Below are 6,016 nucleotides of genomic sequence, written 5' to 3'. Positions count from 1 at the left end.
TTAGAGTAGCACCGTCGGCGAAGTCTCTTATATTCGTGGTTTAGCTGTCGGTAGTGTTCGCGAAGTATAAGGGCACCACTCGCTGAGAACTTCTTCAACGCAGAGGTTTGCAACGTTTCAGCTGGTCTCGAGGTACGATGCTGTCCTGGTCGTCGTAAGTTCGAGGTTCACGTTTTTTGCTTTGGTGGAGTCTCTCTTCGGCCGCTCTAGCCTATCGATAACTCTTGCTCATGTGGTATGTCATATAATCGTGTGAGCACGGACTCGATTTTTCTCGTCTGTCACTTCATGACAATCCGTATTAAACCCAGTGTTGCGTGTGGTTCCTGCGCTTGTACCCAACACCTCTTACACTGTAGTGCTGATCATATCACGGATGTGCCTCGATTGTTCGTTCAGGTCTCATACCGGTTCGCCAATCCGCTCATCAACTTTCCGATTATGAACTACCAAGTATATGTTACAGTTTACCATACCTCTGTCTGCACCGAAGTTCACCAACCTCAGGCTATTTCATCACTGGCAGCATGGAAGTTGTGTCTACCGAAAATGGAACAGAAGAACTGATTGGAATGTGCATTTGCGTTCTCGCTGATAATTTTCGATGCTTCGGACACTCTCCGTGTGCAGCTCATAAAACTCACGTCATTGGGTTTGTCGTTTATCAGTGCGTATACATTATTCAGACCATAATGGAAGAGTCTGCCCTTGATTCTCAACGAGCATAGCCGGTCACTGATGGACCACTGCCTAATGACACGCTTGATCTGCTTCCTTTGTATAACGAAACCGACATCTCGTTCACCCATCTTTGACCATCGCACTTTCCGGATGGCTGTGACTTGAAAGCATACGAGCCAGGTTAAGTAAAGTTTTGACGTTCCGAATACCGAAATTTCAATCATTGTCTCTTTTTGTTCGCCTGAGCTGATACCGATTGTTTTAATTCGTATAAGGTTTGTTTCACTTAGTATTTGGCCGTTTTATTTTGTTTACTGCTGCGCCTCTAGTTGTCGTACCGAGAAATAAATGACAGCGTGTTGATCTGAAAGGATTGTCTACTCAGTGGCGAAAATTTCGTCAGGATTGACACACGCGTCGAAAAGTTATCTAAGATGGAATACTTGCTGGAAAGACGCTGTGAGCGAATCGTCTCGAATTATCGCGGTATAGCCGCGTTGAGTGCTACCTCTAAGCTGTTTGAATTGACAGTGCTGCGCATGCTGGTTCAGAGATATGTAACAGTATATATCACCAGATCAACACGGTTATATGTCTAAACGTTCGACAACGACTAACTTAACCTGCTTCACATCGTTTGTAACTCGTCAATTAGAAAATGGCCAGCAGCCGTGTTTAGGTTAGAACTGTTGGAGGATAGACGCAACTTGGCTAGAGCGTGCTTCATAGCTAACCTCCCTCAGGGCAATATTGACTGCTCTTCGCTATTTAGCTCTTTGAACATCAACGTACGCCGCCGCAACTTCCGATCGCACCCGTTCCTGAGAATCTCTCGGGCAAGGACTGACTATGGCCGTCATGAACCAATAAGTAATATGTCTCGTGTGTTTAATAGCTGTTACCATGTTTTTAACATTAATGTGTCTCGCGAACAGGCTTGTAAACGGTCACCATTTTCATTTGATCTCGCTTCGTTAGCGTGCGTCACAGTCGGCTTTCGCTCGTAAATGTAAAATAACCAAACCATCGCCGCTCAGCTCACAGAAAGAAAAGAATAGTCAAACGACACTCGCGTATCGAAGAGATGCACACTGTCAATCTTTTAGCGATGTCATTTCGGCCTTTTTCTGTCTACTTCGTTTACTTATGTTGAGAAACATAATTACAAGATCAATGGTATAAATAATTTCCAGAATACACGCACTCAACGTGCGTAATTCTCATTTCTAGAAAAAAATGTCAGAATACGTTTGAGAAAAATAACGTCGTGATGGCGAGACTCATTTGACATGTTTGTTTAAGAATGTATTCAGACAGCGAGCCTTGGTAGCGTCAGAGGAAGAAGAAGACGATTATCGCAGTGAAAAGTGGTTCTACCGTGACCATTTCGAAGCCTGCTCGCGAAGCGAAAAAACGTAGTTTTAAGCGCATTTTGTGTTCACTTTAGTTTTTATTATTAGTGAGGTCACTGGGATAGACATATTATTTGTTGACTAAAATAAAATAAATAAAAAAATGAATAAATTACATCGCTGCGAAGACAGTGTGCGTATGTGGTGGTCCAGCCTGTGCGTTCGGCTTGCATTCGTATCGGCAGCACACACACTAGCATGTTTCAGTTCCACTGTTACTCAAAAGACTGCGCTATCAAAACTGCCGCTCAATTTCAGGCAGAGTTCCCAGTCTTCTTAATATGATGTTTTTGATTTAGATATATTGGCTATCAGCGAAGCCGGACCGATGGAGTTCTCCCAAACGCAACAATGTCACGTATGGTGTCGTGTTGCGGCTGTGGAGAAAGACAAATAATTCTCGTGTCAGACGGATGCAGATACCAAGAGTGCAAATGTTGCGTGTTGCATATTTCCGATACGCGGCTGGGGAGAATTCTGTTCGTACTTACATTAACTGGTGGCAGACATAAGTATGAAGTCCGATGTTATGCTATGATGTCAAACTATAACCGTCTGTTTTTTAGGACATTACTTCCTGTTCTAAAGGAGTGTTGTGAATTTTTTAAAACTGATTCTGCATTGATAGCAGAACATGCCGAACTTGCCTGGTTGAAATCGGAATAGTTTCGGATATACCGCTGGTTATGCTCATTATCATCGAAATGTGGTGAACATCACGCTGCTGCGCATTTGCAGTGGTTTCTAACCACAGTTTCAGTTTAACAAAAATCCTTGATCATGCTCTTTCGAATACATGTAATAACCTTGAAAAAGGCCGATAAATGCAATTGCAAATTTGATTCATTTGTCGCTTAAATGCAACATGGTAAGGCCGCGTACGATATGACATAATCATATAAATGAAGTTTCTTGATCAATTGTTGGTAGTCCCACGTCTACCATGCGGTCGTGTCTTGGATACCATCCCCCTACTACAGTTATACCTCGATTATACACACCCTCGATTATACCACATCTGTTCAACTGAAGAACCAAAAACGAGACAAAATCTCTTTATTTTAAGTATCGCCATCTAGCGGTGAAGAGAACGCATTTTACACTCGAAATTTCATTACGCTTATATTCCATTCATTCAACAAAAGGACTGTATGAGCTCTCGCCGCTTTTTCATCGAGAGATCCTTTGTTCTCCCCGGTACTGGTATAGCGAGGGTGCCTTTTCATGATAAACGTACAGTACCATCCGCATACGTGCAACGGTTTTTATGTAGATATATTTTAATGAATTTCATTGTTGCCCAAGTTGAAAACTGAATACCTTGACTGACGACAATCCTTTTTTTACATTGTACCTAATGTCGTAAGCAGTGCTGGAACAGCGCGTCTGATATGCATTTCTAGCAATGTTAGGTATAAAAAACGGTACAAAAAAAATGTTGTCGTTGATCGAGAATTTCGGTTTCTAAGTCCAACGAAAATATTCAAGTAAATCAACTAACAGGTTAAAATAGTTTTAACATTCGTGAGGTGCACGATCCAAGAAAATTTGTTAGAGAATGTTTGAGTGGTTGAAAGATTTTTAGTTTAATTTGTTTCATTGACGTTCAATGTGAATTGTTACTGAATTTCCACTATAAAGATCTCTTGAATGCGATCCTGTCTTAACTTGATTTTGATAAATTCAACTATTCAAGATTACCTTTTTGCCTGGTCATTAAAGCAAAAAAAAAATAGTTTTTTGGTGCATGGTGCATATTGGAGCGAACTGTTCGAACGATGCACTGTAAAATCAATGTAGGATAGAACAGCAAAAAATTAATGCGAGAGCTTGGGCACCGATTTGCTGCAGAGATTTGTTCGAAGTTGCATATCTGTTCTGTGATTATACGCACCCTCGATTTTACGTACTTCGATTTAACGTACATTTTACCTCGATTTTACGCACACTTTTTTCAAACACATTTTAAATTCGTATGTTTTCTTCATTAAATTGTGCGTAGAGAAGGGTTATATATATTAGACATGGTTTACTAATAAGGGGCCGTCCATATAGACTGGGAAATCTGCCGAAAACCGGGAGACAGTAACAACAAGACCTCTTTTGCGAAACAGCGAACTTTTTCGAGGTTGTATACGTGTCTAACGCGTAAAATATTTGATGTCGCATGCACACAATCTCTTATATAGTAATTTACTGAAACTTTTATATAAAACGTGTACTGTTACAAGATAGAGGAGCTGTTTTCAATGTCTCCTTAGTATGTGGGTAAAAATAAATGTGTGAGTCACACATATACTCTCTCTCTCATATACGCACATGCACACACATACACACGTACACACGCAAACACACATACACATATATACTCACATACACACACGCCCATTTCATTGTTTCAAGTAATTCCTTTCAAGCATTTTGCGTATGTTCTGGGTGAGTTTCCCACGGCACATTAGAGAACGCCTATTATTTACGTAACGCAAATAATTACCTTCTTCGACCCCGCTCCTATGTCATTCTCTTTTTTGAACCCTTAATATTGTTTCTATGAGTTGTCAAGCTTTCCAATCCCCCTTTCGAACGTTACATACTAATTGGATGACCCCTACATGTTTTCTTGTATATTTCCGATCACGGAAGTTGATGTTGGGCTATAAAAAATTAAAAATTTTGATTCGATTTTAAGCACAATTCGATTTTACGCACATTTCAAAAACGAGAATATGCGTAAAATCGAGGTATACCTGTATTATTAATGTTGGTTCGATCAAATGCAGTATAAAATAGTAATTAGACTTATATCAGTTTCAGTGTTGGTAAACCTCTCATTTGCCAAGGGTCCAACTAGCTTTTAGCAAAATGGAAAAGTTTTTCTCGATCTATATCTCAAAATTTTCAGTGGGCCTTGGAGCCTCTACAAATAGCACGTCATTAAAGTGTTGCAAGTTTTGGCCGCCATCTTGAATCGGATCAAGAAAACGCTTCTATGAATAAGTTGGCAAGCACCAATTTTTTTGAGACCGGCATTTGAAAGTTAAGAAGAAATTCTAAAGAGTTTCAGCATTTTTAGCGCACGTCACACAATCGACATCGATGCATGCACTGCTTGCTACGTACCGCACCCTGAGCGCAAGCCGTTTAGTGGTCTGCCTTGGAAGAACCAGTTAGGCGGCATTCATAGATAACGTAGCTCTCACAGGGGGAGGGGTTTATCCTAGAACGTTACGATTTGTTACATAGGAGAAGGGGAGGTAAGATCACGTAACAAAAAATGTCTGGAGACTATCCAAAAAAACGAGCATGTTTATTATGCAAGTTCTTCTACGGCGTAACGTAATTTTTATGGGTCGGTAGGTATTGTCGTTACGTTTCGTTACATATGGGTCCAAAATTGGGTTTTTGCGTTGCGTAATTTATGGATGTCGCTTTACTTCGGTGGACCACTTTTCTTGATGAACCACCCATGAGATTGACTCAATTTACCCTCTACTTTTCAAGTATTTTGTCTTCGGCGTTTTTATCCCTAGTCCGACCCGATTGACCTCTGCCTTAAGTCTGTTGTACGTTTCCGGCAACGTCTCAAAGTTGCGTGCCATAATTTCAAGGTCATCAGTGATTCCAAATAAGTGTCCGGACTTCCAGAAGATCGTAACACTCGTATCTATCCCCGCTCATCTAATAACACCTTTTATGGCAAAAAAGCGAACATGGAAGTCCATCACCCCGCCGCAAAACTCTCCGTTATTCGAAAGGACTCGAGAGCGTCCCCGAAACTCTACACATAAACTGTACACATCACTCTATCCATCGTCGGTCAGTAAACTCTTTGTCTAATGGTACCTTCTGACATAATGGTCTAATTTATTTGATATTATGGTTGTTGTTTGCCCCATGTTGAAATTGGAGAGTGACAAACAATT

This window comes from Wyeomyia smithii, chromosome 1 (assembly GCF_029784165.1).
Source record: "Wyeomyia smithii strain HCP4-BCI-WySm-NY-G18 chromosome 1, ASM2978416v1, whole genome shotgun sequence".
In the NCBI taxonomy this organism is placed as follows: domain Eukaryota; kingdom Metazoa; phylum Arthropoda; class Insecta; order Diptera; family Culicidae; genus Wyeomyia; species Wyeomyia smithii.
This window is presented reverse-complemented; position numbering follows the sequence as displayed.